The sequence below is a fragment of the Sinocyclocheilus grahami genome, unplaced genomic scaffold, assembly GCF_001515645.1.
Source record: "Sinocyclocheilus grahami isolate Dianchi unplaced genomic scaffold, SAMN03320097.WGS_v1.1 scaffold90.1, whole genome shotgun sequence".
Classification (NCBI taxonomy): domain Eukaryota; kingdom Metazoa; phylum Chordata; class Actinopteri; order Cypriniformes; family Cyprinidae; genus Sinocyclocheilus; species Sinocyclocheilus grahami.
Genome location: NW_015505269.1, coordinates 1,503,292 through 1,522,281, shown reverse-complemented (window position 1 = coordinate 1,522,281; position 18,990 = coordinate 1,503,292). Strand labels below are relative to the sequence as shown.

Here is an 18,990-nt window from a genome sequence, read left to right as displayed (position 1 = left end):
GTTCGATTTACATTTAAAAAAGGGGCCAATTATATATTTATCATTTTTATCATCTTTTTATTGTATATCTACATATATATATAATTTTTTATATTAATACATCTGTAGTATTTTGTACTGTTATAAAATACATAACATCTCTAAATATATGTAAATTAAAACATAAAATAATTTAAATATATATTTGTGTACTTTTTGAAATGAGCAAACTTTGCCCTTAATCTTGATCTTGTTCCGTACAGCTGAGGACAGGCTGAGCACAGGGGTGCAGAATTCTGGGTGATGGTCCCAGGACTTGTGGGATTGATGGTGAGAGCACCAGATGGCTCATTAATGGCACTGCACCAAACTGGCACTGCAGGGAATACCGGATACCATCCACCAAGCTAAACCAACATCTCCAGACGCTAAGTAATAGGAGCGCATGCAGTTTATACACAGACAATCACACAAGCTTATGCACGCGCACACACAGATACGTGCATGGACAACGCACTCATTTACACACACTCTCCGTCACTCACACAAGCACGCATACACACCTCTTTGATTAGAGCAAGGTCTATGCAATAACTCATATTGACAGCCACCCGACCAAACTTGGCTCGGTGCAACAGGGAAGCAAATCTAATCATTGCACGCGCTAAAAATAACTCCTTTATTTCTCGCTCTCGCTCACTTTTGTTCATGTTTATCCCCCCTCCCTCTCACGACTCCTTCTGCTTGCTGTCTCACAGCATATTGTCTTTCTCTGCCAACTGACAGTGTAACTGTTTCTGCTCATCTGTCTTTGCCGCCATTCTGGATGTGCCAAATTCAGCTGCTCACAGACGGATGCAAATAACGTCTGTTTCTTGTTGAACACGGACACGGTGAGAATATTTCTGACGTTAAATGGTACTTTATGGGTTTTCGAGGTGTGGTGGTCTCTTGGTGGGGGTTACACAGCTCAAAACACCCCTGAGATTATATATTTTGAGTTGATATTATGATTTCAAACAGTAGAGGGCGCCACAAGAATGCGTCACGAAACCGTTTCAGTCGTTCTCAAGAGATTTATTTATTTATTGCAGTGTCTAGATGTCAAACTCAAGTTATTAGAAGTCAACATGTGCCTCAAAATATCTTGGAAAAGACTTGAATCGTCGCTGGAAGCTGAAGAAACTACATGTGAGCCGCAATCAATATCTGTCCTTCACATCAGAGTCGCTCAAAACATGGCCAGTGAAGTATAAAATGACCTGCTCTGTGTCTGTCTTCTTTATGATTTGCCAGATGATTCAGTCATCTATTTCTTAGCATTTAGTAAAAGAGGTGTGACAGATCCACTCCGAGCAATAGAAGTACGGGACTATTTGAGGGAAAATAGAACAATGGTTGCAGATGACAGCCGGCTCTGTGTTCCTCGCTCGGGCACAATGCCATCTCATTCCCCCTGACAGCTATCATTATTCTCATTTTTTCTCTGATTTTCTGTGTTTTTCCATCGCTGCTCCTGTTATATTTCTCGTGTTTTGCTCAACTTTTCGCTGCATTCTACGCTGTAAGTGTAAAATATTTGAGAAAGGCATTTTAGGAGGGTTGAGAGAAAATGAGGCAGGGAGGAAGGGAGAGAGAATAAATGAAAAAGCAAAGCATCTCTGTCTCTACAGGCCTCAGGGCAAAGACCGCACTCTTTTCCTTCAGACAAACTAATTTCCATAGTCATGAATTATTCAAATCATTCAGCTTTGACACTCAGTCCAACTACAACACACACGCACGTGCAAGTGCACTTTCGCTGCAATAACACACTGGGGTCCAAAACAACATTTTAAAGAGACACTGCATTAATGATGTTGCTCATGTTACCCAGACTGTCCTCTGAAGGCAAAGCCAGAAAAACACCTTGCTTATTTCAAAAACCTCAACTACCTGTGGAATTTGGTGGGTTTATAAAGGTCAGTCTGTTAAATAGCTCTAATCTGGCCAGATTAAAGCCTATAAAGTTCAATAATATAAATTAAGATGGTTGAAGTTTCCTGAGACAATTTTTTTAATGCAAACTTATTTTTGTTGTTTATTTTATTTTATTTTATTGTACTTTATTTTATATATTGAATTTATTATTTTGTTAACATTGCTGACACCTTTTTATTTTATATTTTTGTTTATTATTGTATATTGTTTTTATTATTTTATTTTCTTATTTGTAATCTTCTTTAATTTTTTCTTGTTTTATTTTTATTTATTTTTTTTTGCAAACATTACTTGTCATTATATCTGTCATTATTCTAAACATGTATTATTGTCAATCCTCCTCCTACTCAGCCAAACATTAATCTTCAAAAAAGCAGCCATAAACATGCAATAATGAAAGAGGTGGGCTTAAATATGTTGTCACAACACAATTTTCTGCATCCATCCTCAATTTCTGTCCTTTGATTATGATTTACAATTGGTTTGGCCTTAATCTCAGTCACAGCATGAGCCAGATTACCGCAAATCTCAGATTTACTGTAAGTGGGAGAGGAAAAGATCATTCTTTTATTCCAGCTCAGGCTTCACAGCAGGGGGCCTGTGGGGGGCCTTAAGGGTGTTTGAAGCAAGGTTAGAGCAAAGAACTATTTCTGATTCCTACTTCCGCTCTGGAAAAGGCTTTTTTCAAACACTTTTGAAGACTGAAACAGGCAGGATTGATCTGGATTGATCTACATGGATCTGGAAGAATGTCTCATCACCATCAGAGATAAAAAGTGGAAATGGATTTTTATCAAATACAGACTCAGTGATCACAGTATCCAGACGGTTATTAAAGTATAGTAAAGATGGATTTAACAAATATAAATATAACAGAGATAGAGTTTGAAAACAAAAAATATCAGTACGGTTTTTTATTGCTCTGTATACTATGCATTCTTTACACCAAATACACAAAATAATGTTCTTTTTAGCAACATCATATGACCCCTTTAACTTTACTTATACTAGTATTTCTGATCATTTATTTTATCGTGCAACTCTTTTTGTGTATTGATGCTTTGTCAGCAAAGTATGCCATAAAATGCTAATAGATTTGATCTATTGTTTTCTATTTTATTTTATTTTATTTTAAAGTCATTTTATTGAAACCTTGAAGATGATTCCTGAACATTTATTTAACTAAATTGTTATTTTAATTGATTAACTTTGCTAATACTAACATTTCTGGTACTGTTTTTTTTTAATGTCACTGTTTTTGTGTACTGATGTCTTGGCAAACAATGTATGCCATACAATTGACATTTATTTTATTTATTGTATTTTATTATTGCATTTTACAGTTTTTATTTGATCAAAAAATACTTGAAAAATATTTATATTAATAATAAAATTTAACTAAATCATCATTTTAATTGATTAACTTTGCTGATTCTAACATTTCTGGTACTGTATTTTTATTATTTTATCATCTATTTTTATTATTATTATTTTATCATGTCACTATTTTTGTGGATTGATGCCTTGGCAACAGTGTATGCCATACAATTTACATTTATTTTATGTGTTTTTATTATTGCATATTACAGTTATTATTTTATTTTAAAAAAGCTTGAAAAGTATTATATATTATTGAAGCATTAAAGACGGTTCCTGAACAATTATTTTTATTAAATTGTTGTTTTAATAACAACTAAATTTTCTGGTACCATATTTTATTTTGTTATGTGACTTTTTGATGTTTTGGCAACACTGCATGGCATAAAATTTAAATACATTTTATCTGTCATGTTTTTATTATTGTATATTGTATAATTTATTTTATTTTATTATGTCACTGCATTTAAAAAAACCTGAAATTGAAAGTGTTTGCGTTTTGTTTGTGTGTGTGTGTGTGTGTGTGTGTGTGTGTGTGAGAGAGAGAGAGAGAGAGAGAGAGAGAGAGAGAGAGACTGAGACTGACTGACTGTGCTCTCTCTGGTCAATCGGGGCAGGTCCAGATGAGTCCTGTGTCCTCATACATCAGCTGTGGGGACTTTTACTTCACCGGCTTTCCTTGAAAACTCACACAGGTACCCGAGAACATTCATACCTCACCCGCACCTGGCGGCTTATCTGAAGCTCAGCCTACAGGGCGTGGAAAAGCCGGGAATTGTTTTCGACGCTGGATTCCCAACATCGCCCATACTTATTCGGATTTCCCTAACAAAGTGTCCTGCTTCCCCGGCTTTTCTCAAGGAATACTCTATTTTACTTCTAGCTCCGGTGATCCACTTGGAAGACGAATAATGTAAAGCTTTGATCGCGATCGCTCTCTGGCAGTTTCCGAACAGAAATCCTGATCTGCCATCTCAGAAAGGTGAGTGAGTGTTCAACTTTCTGTTTGTTTCAACTGCGTGATTTACATTTTTTAGCCGCGCGTGTTTGTAAACGTTTAAAACAACGTCCAGTCGCTTTATTTTCTTGAGTCTTGCGCGTTCCTCCTTCAGACTTAGTAACTGTTATCGCTACATTTGTGACATTCTTTCTTATCTATTTAAGTGGATTCGCTGTAACCGCCTTTGAAGCTTTTGTAACACTTACAACAAAAACATCGAGTCTCATTAACATGCAACTTTTGTAATGTATTGTTTCAGCTGTCGTTGATTGTTTAAATATGTAAATTTAGCGATGAAAGCACGCGCGGGGGTCGCGAGAATGTGGAAAAGATACGCGACGTCGATAATGTCTCATAAAAAAAGTATCAGTACTGACATTCTTTAATTACCATGCTGTTTATATGGTATTCCAGGCAGTGTATTTCTAAGATTACCATGGCACTGGGTCCAAAGCACAATAGTAGTACCATACATATCTAAAAACATGACTATATGTGAAAAGAAAAACATCTTAGTACCATGATTTGACATTTATAAGTGCCGCTTTGGCTTCTGATCAGTCGGTTTATGCAGCACATATTTGCCTTCAATCCTCTAAGGTCTTAAAGAAACAAGATTTTCGGGTTTACACATGACATGTTAGCATGTTGTTGATAACTCAAACTCTCCTTTGCTCATTCTGTTTGCTTTAGCCGGATGTTTGTTCCCCTTAACACTGTGCTGATGCTTGACATATGCTGTATCTAGCACTATCTCATCTAAGATGCTCTTTGGTGATGTAAAACAAGGATTAATAATGGGATATTTAGTAATATCTGTTATGTTTGATTGACCGTGGACCATTTGTCACAGACTGTGGATGGAGCAGAAAGCAGAGCTATAGTATCTCTGTTCCTGTTGCCATCGTCTGATGAGTTTCACTTACCTTGATTTCATTTTCTCCTGGCTTGTTTATTCTCCCAATGACACCCAGCTCTCATATTATACAAGCTGTTGTGATAAAATCAACTATAATGAGGTAATCAAATTTCCCTCTGCTGTGTAATTGGGTGGCTGCGTTGCTGTTTGGATTGTAGTGAAGTTCATTGCTGGCAGTGTTACACAACTGATCACTTTGAATGTTTGTCTATGAGTTAAAGGCATACTTTAAAGCTTTGCTTAACTGGCGAACCTTTTACTGGAAAGTTCAAGTCCAAGTTTAGCCTACATTTAAAGCGATGCCCAGCGACAATTTGAAAAGCTCACCTAGATGGCTATTCCAAATGGACATTGATGACAAACAACGTCTGATACAGTGGGGAAAAAAGGCATATTTTCACTCAGAAATTGCTAGTTAATTTTGCAATTCATTAAAAAGTAATGGCAAACACTACATTCTTTTACACCAAATACAAGTACAAATACACAGTGCTTCTGGGAAATAGCACTATTCTGTGTGCTTAAGCCCTTCTAACCAAATCCCAACTAATACATATAATCTAAATCCTGGAGTGTTTTTGATTGCATTCATTTCAGTGGGTTTGCATGGATTTGATGACTGTAATTAGTAGAATATTAGCTTTATTAACAATTAACATTTGTTGCCTGATATCTGAGTAACTACTAGGTGGATATATTCATGAACTGGAAACCTAATTTGCCCTCATTATATTTTAAAGGGGTGGTTGATTGCGATTTCACTTTTTTAATGTTAGTTAGTGTGTAATGTTGCTGTTTGAGCATAAACAATATCTGCAAAGTTACGAAGCTGAAAGTTCAATGCAAACGGAAATATCGTCTTTTAAAATTCTGTCTGTTTAATGCCTACAAAAACGGCTGGTAAGGGACAACCAACGAGTTACTTCCCGGGTCCGTTACGTCAAGAACCCAGAATTTTACATAAACCCCACCTACGGGAACATGCAGCAAAGGGGGCGAGGCCATGCTGCGCTGCTTTAGAGAAGAGGAAGAGAAAACTAGGGGTGCACGTAAAAATCTATTCATATATGAATTGCGATTCTGTCTTCTAACGATTGTAATGGATTCACAAGTTTCAAAAGCAATGTTCAAAAGTAGCGTTCTCATCCTGTTCCTGGCCTCGCCCTGCTCTGCACACGCTCTGCATCTGTCTCTCTCTCTCTCACTCTCTCTCTCTCTCTCATTCAGATCATCAGCTCAGTGAATACACTTATTTTCACATACTATAGCTATGAGAAGCGTTATACATGGACGCGCGTGCGGTTGCCGAACTGTATTAAAGCTTTAATCAGAATAAAACCGTATTAAAAGCTAACAGAAGCAGTAGCATTTACAAATAACAGCATATCTAAAAGTATGAGACAACAACAAACAAAAATCTTAGGCCTACCATTAAAAGCCGTGCTTGCACAGGTTCTGCACGATCCTCTTCAATAATATCCTCTGCGTCTCAATCAGGCTCAAATAGATAAGCAATATAGACGACGTCATTGTTTACAATACAACCGGAGCACATGCCGCTATGTTGAGGGGCGGGACGTTTGGACGCACGCTAGAGGCGGTTTAGCCAATCACAACACACTGGGCCAGCTAATCAATCAGAGCCCATCGTGTATTTCTGAGGGAGGGGCTTCATAAAAGCAGGAAATGATCAGCGCATTCAGAGGAGAAGGGACAGAGCGGTGTGGAATAAAGGTAAATAATGTGAAAAATAATGGTTTTTTTAACAAACGAAGCATTAACACATGTTAGACTGCACCGCATAAACACAATCAAGCCTATCAAAAAAACTGTCAACGACCCCTTTAAATAAGTTGTATTTATTATAGTTACTGAATATACATAAACAGCTGCAAAACTTTTTGATTCTTCCATATGAGAACGTTCCTCTTGCTTGAGTGATTCATAGCAGGAAGTCATCCGGCCCCCTCAAGGTCAAAGATCAATGGCCAAAAACAGTGAGCGTGGAGAGAGAGTACGCTCTTTTTACCCATCTTTCTTCGTCTCTTTCGAGCAATGATTGTGTTTATTTGTGTTTCTTGTTGAGGAACAAGCACCCAGTACACAGTGGCCTCGTTCATGCACTTCCTGAGGACTTTGTGTGTTTGTGTTTGTTCATGTTGCCCATAGAACATGGAGCTGGCTTGATTAAAGAATCACGATAATCATGTGAAACCCTCATCTTCCTGTTTTGAGTCACTGACTCGTGTCTCAACAGGTCCTTTGGTCTGTGATATCAGTGTTGATTGTTATGAGAGTGATAATGCTGAATAACTGGCATTAAAGAGAGTGTGTTGAAAATGCGTACAGTATGTATCGGTGTTTGTGGTTTCATTGTCCTTGTTCGTACATCTTCACCGGGCGTCCTGGATAAGCCCATCTGTGGTCTGGATGTTCACTCAGTCATTCTCACTTCCTGAACAGCCCACTCAGTTATGAGCTAATCACAATGGTGTTTCTTTCTGCCGTTTTGCATTATGTCTCTCAAGATCACTCTTGGTGCAGGAGTAGAATTTTATTGGAATACGTTTTCTCTTTTTTTTGAAGGTACTTTACTTTTACAGTTGCTCATAATTATGTATTGATTAATTTTCTATTCGTGCTGTGGGCACGATTTTTGAATAATATAAAATAATATGCTTAGTCATGCATAAACAGATCTTGGAACAGCACGTCTATCTTAAAGGGAAGGGTCACCTAAAAATGCAAATTTATATTTTAATCACCCTCATGTTGTTTTCAAACCCGTATGAGATATTAACGTGGAACATTTTGAAGAATGTAGTTATTGCTCTTTTTCATTTAGTTACAAAGAATGACTGAATGTTGCAAAAGCATCATTAATGTGTCATAAAACTTACTTTTGTGCTTTTATTTGAAATATTCTGCAGCCATGCATCAGATTTTGAGTCAATCATTAAGGCTGGTTTATGAACAGGATCAACCAAGTCATTGACTCAAAAGAATTATTCATTCGTTAACTCTGTCTAATTAAAAAGATTGTCCAGGAGGATGTTCTTCAAAAAGTCACCTTGACAACATACAAAATTAGTAAATGATGTTATTGAGTCAGTGAGTGGAACTTGAGAAATGGATCAGTTTGATTCATGAACAGATCATTCAGGCTGGTTTTGTGAACTGGATCAACCAATTCATTAAAATGATTTGACTCAAAAGAGTGATTCATTCATAAATTCTCATTAAGGCTGATGACAAGGTATTGAATGTCTTTAGAAGACATGGAATATATTGCAAAAGTTATATGAACTTCCTTTTTGATACTTTTATTGTTCTTTAATGGTCATTTTGGAGTTTAACAGTCCCAGTTCTCATTTACTGTCTTATATTAAAAAGATTGGCCAGGATGTTCTTCAAAAAATCAAAAAATGTTTTTTTAACCACAAAGGGCTCAAGTCAGTGAGTGGAACTTGAGAAGCGGATCAGTTTGATTCATGAATGGATCATTCTGGCTGGTTTTGTGAACTGTATTGGCCAATTCATTAAAAAGATTTGACTCAAAAGCATGATTCACTTATGAACTGTGATTAAGGCTGATGTCCCTTTGAGGTCAACTAACCTTTCTAGTCCCATATGCCCCAGAACAGCCTTCTGCAGGTTGCCCTTCTCTGTCAGCTGTTGCAATAGAAGCAAGCATCTTGTCAGTCTGAGGAAAGCACTTCAGCTCTGAATCCTCATATAAGGTGACGCTAATGGATTTCTATGGGCGCTAATTTAGGCCTATGTCACGCTAATGGATCTGCAGTGGTAGATTGTGCTGAGAATAATGAAAAAGCTGCACAAAGGCCAATGTCTGTCAAGAAGACGCCACTTCGTCACAATGCCTGATACAACCTCGTTTTCCCCCTCCATTCTGCTTTATTTAATTCAGAATGTGGCTTTTGGGCATCATATTTAATTATTGGGAATGAGGTGGAGAGGAAGTGTGAGATGGAGACATGCCAGGGCATGTTATGATGTCCTAGAGCTCACGTCTTCTGGGGTTGGAGCAGCAGATTCATTTGCTCGCATCGCCCTTCTTGTGTGTTATCAGGGGACAAAGGTTATGTTTATTTCAGACTTCCGTTTAAGCTGTTGGCCTGGAATGCCTTGTGCATTAATGCTCATCATGAGAGATATTATGTTGTAGGATCATGGGAATTTGTGCCTGTGCTTCTCCTAAATGTTTATATTCAGTCACACGCTTCAGCAGTCATTGATTTGTGTATAGATAACCGCACAGGTGTCCTTCCATACTGAGAAGGCATAGACCTGCTTTTCGGAGAGAGTTCTACGATATAAGAGCAGTTTCGCTCAGAGTTAGTGCTTGATCTATATGGGTTTTTCATCAGCGGATACCTAGAGAGCGGTGTAGCTGATGTAATGTTAATACAGTATGATGGCAATTGCGGCTAGAAATGTTTGTGCCGTATCGATTATTCACAGATTTTTTATTTCAAATGTATTTCATTTTATTGGCATTGGTCTTTTGGAGATATATATCAGCTAATATTGGATATTTAATTTCTACTCCCTTTACGTTTAGGTTACATTTAGAACTCTCTCTAAGATGTTGACAAGGGTAATCCTAAACACTAATAATTTAATAATATTGTTGATTGTAATAGATTTGTGATGCCTAAGTTAGCATTTTCCATTTCAAATAATTTAATTTGTTTTTATTTATTTAATATAGAATTTTTTCATTGGCCATTTATCGGTTAAAAATGTCTGAAAATACATTTGACTTTTTAAATGCATTTTATTGTATTTTTTTATTTAAGGCTGTTGGTAAATTCACAAATTAAGCGTTTTGTTCTTTATATATTTAGATAATATAGTATAGATCTGCCATCATGGTTATCAAAACTATATTTTTTATAAACTATAATAAAATATATTATTTTTATTATTCTTATTAATTCACAAGACTGTTGGTAGATTAAATATTTTTTAGTGTTTGTGTGTGTGTGTGTGTGTTTTTTTTATATATATACTATAGAATTGCAATATTGACCATTTATTGGTTATCAAAAAATGGCTGAAATTATATTTTCAGCTTTTTGGTATCAACTAGATTTTTAATAATGGTGTCATCTCTAGCTGAAATTTTACACTGTATACTCAATTTATTTATTTTTATTATTAATTGATAAGGCTGTTACTAGATATAACTAGTTTTTAGTGTTTTAGTTTTTATTTATTTAGGCAGTCTAGAATTTTAATATTGGTCATTTAGGCCTATTAGTTGTCAAAAAAATTCTAAAAATATATTATTGGCTCTTTCATATAGACTACATTTTTAATTGTGGTACATACCTAGCAGAAATTCGAAACGGTTTATTTTTTATTTTTTTTTTAATGGACAAGGCTTAAAAATTGGCAAATTTGTTAATTGCCCCAATGGGCACCGTTATTGGGCAAGTATCGGCTGAATAATTAGCCTGGCAGATAAATCAATGCGCAGTACTGGTCTAAGAATGAAATAAAAGGCTATTAGAGATAAATTAAACTGACTTACAGAAATAAGGATATCACCTCCTCTAACGTGAATTTTTGGATTAGAAAGAGTTCTGAACGCGTGGAAAATCTGATGATGTTGGGACTTTGTGTAAAGGTCAGAGTCATTAACACTCCTTCCGTTTTGTTTGTGCAAGTTTCTGACTACTGGATCTGTCTGACGGCCATCCATCCTCTTTACAATGACTCAAGCATGTCTGCTCTTTGTTTTTTGACCATGCTTGTCATGTTCATGGGTGTGACTTTAGTGTGTATGTGTGAGAGTAGGCAGGGTGTCTAAATTTAGTTGATCGTATTAATTAGTAACTCGGTATCAGCGTCATGCCGAGAGGATGGAGTGAATTGTCACTGTAATGTCTCTGGTGCATTTCAGCGTTCGCTCGAGATGGCCTCTCTGCTTTTAAACGGTTTGTTTAGGAACCTGTCGCCAACCGCAGATCCATTAGCTGTTCTTGTGTGCTGTTTTGGCAGGTGTGTACATTTCTGTCAGACTGGGAAATGTGTGTGTGTGGCCAAACGTGGGCGGTGTCAGCAGGTGTCAAAGAGTGTGTGTGAGGTGAGATCACACTTCTTCTCCTACATCTGAGTGACAGCTGTAAGTCTCTTGGGGACACACACACAATGCCACATCCCCCAATCTCCTACGGTGTCTCACAACACATATGGAGCCCCCCACAAACCCTGCAACCTGTCGTCCTGTCTGGCTGTCTCTTCCTCCATGGCTAATGTCTGACAAAAGCTCATAATGAACCGAAATGGCCATTAAGATGATTGATTGGTTCATTCACTCATCTATTCACCACCTTTATTAGCCTAAAAAGTGTATTTAACATCATGGCACGATGATCTGTACCTCAAAAGACCATTTCTAATGTAATCACGATCGCCATTAGGGTTTATTGTTTGTTCTGGAGCAAAACGTCCCACGTCTTTTACTCTGAATTCAATCGGCGAGCTCCTCGGGGTGAGGTTACGCTTCTATGAACGCTAAATCTCTTTCAGCTCGAAACATGAGGACTTTGACCCGGGTTTTACAACGTTACACAATCCTAACAAAAGTCCATTGACTGAGTGGTTATTGAACAAGGTGCTTGTCCTTACAGACTCGCTCTGTTTTAAGAGGCCTCCAAGATTGAAACTATTGCTGTTTTGAAGACCCTCCAACTGAGCTCTCCCTTCCAGCGTGCTTTTTATTCGGGGTCCTGTAAAAACAAGAACATGTTTTACTCGCTGCTTGCCAGGAGACAGAGAGAGTGAGAGAGAGGTGGCAACATCTATTCAGCTCTGCCCTAATGTCAGTCAAGTGCTTCCCATTTGCAGAACTTCAAAGCAGACACTGCTTTTCTGCATTTAGCTCCATCTGATTTGGATGATGAATGCACTTGCGTAACAGTGTGACTGGATGAACCGTGCAGGAACTCAATGGTAGCCGCAGCCGTGCAAAAATGACATGCACGGTCTATATAAATACATCCCTTTGAGTCATGTAGGTCTAAATCTTGAATACACAAAAACACTTGGAACCGTCCCATGGTCTTAAGCTCTGGCCAAAAATGAGGCCCATGTGAATTGACATATGGCTGATTCATGGAGTCTTTGTATAAAACGGGCGGCTTTTCCAGTTTTATAAAGTCATTTTTAACATTGTCAGATAAATTTGTGCTTTATCATTGTGTTGCAATGTAATTATGGATTCAGAAAAGTAGCATAGTTGATATCGTACAGTTTAATTTGATATTGCGGTACAAGCTCAAGGTAGTGATTCTACAAAGTGCTTCTTAGAGAATGTAATGCAAATATTTCTACAAACATCCCCTTTATTAGATGCTTATACAAAATCATGGCAACAGGGTTGACATTTTGAGATGTAAACCAAAATAAGATAAATTGATGATAATGATAATCTCATATATATATATATATATATATATATATATATATATATATAATATGAATAATATTTTATCAATGTCTTTATGTAGAATTAGCAGAATTATTCTTTTATCAAATAAATGGTGTTATATAATAGTTACAATAAATTAAATTTGTTGTATATTTACAAAACAATTGCTGTATTTCTTTCTTATATGTGGGACACAAATGCACCCCATTTTGTTCCGACCCCATGACCGCTTTTGGATATTTTTATTAATCTTTCTGCTGCCGTATGTTAACGATTCAAAAGCATTTAGCTTTTTTTTTTTTCTTCTGCTGAATGGAAAAGCTACTTAAAAGACCTGTTAGTTGGCCTTTTGTGTCTATGATATGTACTGGTGAATTGCTCCTCGATAACATTGACACAGCGGGATTTAATTCCTCCACGGGCATCAGCGGTGCTGCTGTTAATCCTCAAACAGTCCAATTTCCTCACGCTGAGCTTTAATTTTAATTATCATCTTTAAAATACTGCAAATATTTCGTCCTGCTGTGCTGTGCCAATAGCTCTGAGCTGTAGGATATTTCCTCTTCCCTTTTTTCCCGGGATCAGTAATATTAATTACAGAGACAGGCTGCTTCTGGGGCTGAAGGCGTGATGATATGTATGTGAATTGAAAAGATTTGATAAGTTTGCCCTTTTTTCCTGTTGACTATGAGAGACGCTAATAACCGCTCGCATGTTGCGGGCTCGGAATTATGGGATTAGTGTTTGTTTAAATGTGCCTTACATGTGTTTGTCGTATGGAATGTGGGGGGAGAAGGGTACATGAGTAACAGCTAAGGTCATTTAAATCTCAACTGTCAAATCATGAATTATAGAAGGGGCGGAGTCACAGCAGGACTGGTTCTCATGGTCACATATGATCCTATCACTGTGTGCTGTCAGAATGGAAACTCCCATAGATTCCTGACTGGAATGTGTCACTTCCGAAGTTCTGGAAGTTTGGAAAACATTAGGGTCTGGTAAACATTAATGATAAACATGGCTTCTTTAAGACCGATTAGTCATTTAGACAAGATATCAACTAATCAATATTGAAAATATGTTGTTTTACACATCCCTTCTGTGAATTTCTGAAGGGTGACAGGAAGAGCAAGAGAGACACTAGCTTGGGAAGTGAACGACCTGTTTACTGATTGACCTCCACTTGCCTCCACTTTTTAATGGTTAGTAAATCACCCTGTGCTCCCCGTGGAGTGATCTAGCACAGTTATGGACTTCCAAGAGTGTGTGGTAAGTAGGGCTGCACGATAAATCGAAATGGAATCAAGATCACGATTCGACAAAAGCTGCGATTGTCATGCATATCTTTCAGTGAAGCACAGTTCTGTGATCAGCAGTAAATCTCCATCCAAAGGCCAGAGGGCGCTCTCGTGCTGAAACTCCAAAATACGCCTCGCAGAAGAAACCCATCGCTGCAGCTGAATAAACCGAAGATTCAACTGCTTTCATTGATTCAACGTGACTAATAAACACACGACTACGGCAATATACGGTTTATCTGAGTTCTTATTATTATAATTTTCCTTAAAATAAAGTATATTTATAATGCAATGCCTTTATCACTGCTTAAATACTATGAAATATGTTGTGTGCCTTATTCTGTGTAAGAAGCCACATCATCTCACAGAAGGATTTATTTCAAACACTCGACTGACATTATGAAGTGAGTTTGGAGTAAAAATATGTTATTAAATGTGGTATTTTCACATGCTTTCAGATGGAGCAGCATTTACTTCACAGAGCCGTAGTTCACTGAGAAGCTATGCAAACAGCTGTCATTATCGCGATCGCGAACGAGTTCTTTGATTTCATAATCGCGCAATAAAATCATCTGCGATTTATTTTTTTTTAGTAAAAATTTTTTTTGTGGAACTTGTCAGTGAACTACGGCTATGTGTAGTAAATTCTGCTCCATCTGAAAGCACGTTCCTGCCGATTACAGAACCGGAATTACTATCAAAATGCGCATGACAATCGCATTCGATTAATCGCGCAGCCCTACTTAGCAGTCGATTTCCCACAGTTCGTCAGTAATACTCACTTAAGAGGCTGAAAGCGCGAGTCCTGCATCACTGACACGGGTGTCAAGCCGAATGCGAAAGGGTTTCCAATTAGGTGGGCCGGTACAGTGGGATTACCTTTCTCTTGTGTAGAAGAAGCTTCTGAACTTAACCTGTCCCGGCTGACTCCACGAGGACCTGACTCAGCCTAAACAGACAAAAGAGGAGAGTTTTATGTGAGAAATGCACTATTACAGCTTCTTATGCTTACCAGACAACCCCAAGCAAACTCCAATATGCAAAACCTTGTTTATGCTTGATGTGGTGCAAACCACTGCAGATTATGCTCCAGCTCCATAAAACATCAAGATTAAACAAATAAAAATAATAATAATAATAATAATAATCATCACCTAGGCAAATGATGGTACATTGGATTGGCAGTTTGTCTGGCTCTAAATTGTGCTGTGCTCATGTTTGTTAATCTGTGTATCATTCATTTTGATTTTAGAGAAAACGGCTCCTTTTTGCTTTTTTATTTTTTTCCAAAAATGACATGTGCCAGAAAGATGTTCAAGGAGAGAGATGTGCTAATGCGGCACATTCTCTTGTTTTCTTTATTTTTCAAAGGCATGACTTTTTGTAGTCATTTTGAATATACACAAATAAAAATATACATTTTAGCATGCAACTATAAATAATAGGATATTAAGTTATTTCCGCTGCTGAGGAAAAAATCCAAGCGAACATCAATTAATACTCAATATTAATTAAATAAACTCAGCAAAAAAGCTATGACTCCTGCATATTTCCTATACACTTCAAAACTGGATTGTAGTCCCGTTTGTCTGCTTATTTAGTTTACAGAGTTTATTTAACCCATTGCAACTTATGGGAACTGGGCGAACTAGGGTAACTACTCACCTTAATGTTGTTCTAAAGGCTTATTACCTTCCTTTTTTGAAACACACACAATTTCCTGCTCTCACTTGCCCATTTAATAGCAGAGAATAGTGACTTTCACTTTTTTTTTTTAAGCAGATGCAAGTCTGTTGTAAAACAATCCTATGTATCTCATGGCATGTATTCCAAGTGTTCTGAAGGTATACTGTAAGGTTTGGTGAGAAATAAACCGAAATGGCAAGTTATTATATTTGAAAAAAAAAATAAATAAATTTGTTATTACATTTGAAAACATTTTTTTTTATAAAATCTTGCGTTGCAGACCTGTGTGCGAGCGTGCAGCAGCTCGCACTGTGCACATATCCTTTTGAGATATCCATTAGGAACGTGGTTGGGAACCACTATTAATGGGATTTTCACACCTGGAACCACATCGATGTACTCACAGCTTGTCAGTGCTACATTAAAGCCATATTTAGAGGACAGCTAACTGCAGGCAACATCAAATATGAAACACCTCTAATTTTGTGACTTCCTCTCCTTCACCTTGTTGTATAACATGCTTCACTTAGCAACAAAGCAAACTCAAACTGCACACCCACATGCGGCCCTTGATCTGTGTCTTCCCCTCTTAACGCTCCCATAAACTCTTGCAAGTGGAGATGGAGGTGTCCAATGTGCAGCCACCAAGAAAAGTGGATCGAATATGACAAATATAGTCAAAATCACAGATTAGTGACGTAAACCTGAGATGGACATATAACTGTCCCCATCCTGATCCATTTATTGAGCGGAGAACAGACTGTTGGAGAAGGCAAAGACCTTGCCATTAGCCACATTGCTTTTGCTTTGTTTGTGGCATGGCTAATGACATTTAACTGCAGCTTACAGAGGTTATTGACAGGTTAATACAGACAGAGTCTGACAGATATTTCTGCACCTCTCAGTTAACACTGACAAATTAAGCTGAATGAGATCTGTGGGGCTGTCAAATGCTCTGATTGTCTTCCATGTGATCTCTCTGCTTCACTAAGAAACTGCTGGTTGTTCGTTTAAGCAATAAACTATGAAAGGCTGTGCTATATTGTGAGTTTAGATGCAGTTAAAGGAAGCTGTTACACTCTCAGAAAAAAAGGTACAAAATAGTCATTGGGGCAATACCCTTTAAAAACTAATATTACTAATATGTACACTTAAGGTACATTGTACCATTTAGGAGTAAATAGGGTACATAGATATTAGATTTATATTTTGTACCTTAGGATGCCACCACTAGTTTGTAACTTTAAACATTTGTACATGTCCAAGTAAAATAATAATAATAATAATAATAACTAGATTGAAAAGTTTGTAGACAAACTTTAAGTTGGCTTGAAAAAGCCTAGCTAGAAAGTTTGAAAACGTTTTAAAAGCTTGCAGTCTGAAAGTTTTCAGTTTGAAGTAGTTTGAAAGTTAAAATAGTTTTAAAGATTACATTTGGAATGTTTTCAAGGCAATGCAGTCGATCAGAAAAACAGATAGGTATAAAACACATTGCTATGGTACCTGGGGTGATTGCTAGGCTGTTTCTAGCATGATTAACATGCTCCTAACATGTTACTAGCATGGTTAGCATGTTGCTAGCACAATTAACATGTTACTAGCATGTTGCTAGCATGATTAGCGGTTATCATGTTACTAGCATGATTGGCATGTTACTAACATGTTAACATGATTAACAAGTTACTTGCATGTTGCTAGCATGATTAGCATGTTACTAGCATGTTTAACAAATTGCTAGCATGTTTCTAGCATGATAAGCAAGTTACTAGCATGTTGTTAGCATGATTATCAAGTTACTAGCCTGTTGCTAACATGATTAACATGTTACTAGCATGATTAGCATGTTACTAGTATGATACTAGCATGTTTATAACATGTTTAACAAATTGCTAGCAGTTTTCAAAAAATTACAGTCATGGCCAATAATGTGTGTGATGAGTTTGTAAACAGAAGTTAAATAGACAAAAAAGGAATACATTTTCAGATTTTATTTATATATAAAAAAATAAAAATTATGATTGAATGAATTTAATCCAACACTTCATACTTGTAAATTCAACTATATTACACATTTATAATTCTTTTTGTGACACTGGGTTGCACAGTTTTCATTCAGGAGGCTTTTTTGTTCATGCACGCACACATATACACATGCATGCATACATATGCACGCCTACATTTACAGGCACAGACACATTATACAGATGAACACACCACATGCGAAAAAGTCTTGCTCTGCCTCCTCCCAAGTCTCATCAAAAATCATCCCAATCACCTCTTGTGCTTTGTACTCCTCCTTCGCCATGTTTTTGTTTGTTTCTTTTATTATTTTATGCAATCCAAAACGCTGCACTCCGTATCTCTCCGTTCAAATCTTTCCCTCCTGCTCTCCCGGATATCTGCCATAATTTGCCGACAGAGAGCAAGACATTACCATGACCTTCGGTGCTTGGCTAAGTTGTCGTGGCCATGACATATTGACTTGTAGGAATTTAATAATATGTTGTGATCTCAAAATATTAATTCATGGGAATGGCATAGCATATTGAGGCCATGACATATTAACTTGCGGCCACAAGATCATTTTGTCAAGGTAAAGGCATCCTTATGTCATGGTCATGACTTCTTATGTTGAGGGAACAGCTTCCTTTTCTTGTGGCCATGAGTAAACAAACCCGCATGACCGTAGCAAACAGTGATTATCAGAAATGCATATTAATAAATTAACATTTTATTTTGAATTAAAAATGACAGAGTTGCAGCTTCTATGTCTTTGAATGGGGAAACATAAAACAGATGATAGAGCCGCCATACTGAGCATTGCATTTTTTCCCATAAGAAACTATACAAGTGACACGTCTTGGGTATTCTATAGTCTTAGCTTCAATGCAAATTAAAGTATTTGCATAACATTAAAGTATATTCAATTTACTAATTTTATGAAGAATATGTTACAACAATTAAAAAAATAACAGCACCACCTCTCTTGTGCATGTTCTGAGTTAGGGTTAACCCTAACCCTAACCGTGTATGTGCGCTCTTGGTGCACTGTTCACTATAACATAATTTCTGCTTGAGCACAGTGCAATATATTCACGTAGTTGTCCAAATTAATGTACAGTGAGTGTTTTATAATGGATGCTCACTGAAGACGTTTAAGTTATAAAGAATATCTGCAGTAACATTTTTGTAAATTTTTGCAAAGTATGTTTGCAAAAAAGAACACTGAATGTTTAAATCTATCTTGAATTTGTTTTGTTAAAAGCATAAACAAAAGTAATAACACTAAAAT

General features: G+C 36.9%; 1 protein-coding gene across 1 annotated transcript in view; it reads left to right on the top strand.

Annotated features, from left to right (window-relative positions):
* Window positions 1-3,946: 3,946 nt before the first annotated feature.
* LOC107587155 (plexin-B2-like) overlaps window positions 3,947-18,990 on the top strand; it is a 136,107-nt gene continuing 121,063 nt past the window's right edge. The window contains exon 1 of the mRNA XM_016274820.1: window positions 3,947-4,318. The gene's annotated coding sequence lies outside the window, so the exon portion shown is untranslated. The remainder of the gene's footprint in view (window positions 4,319-18,990) is intronic.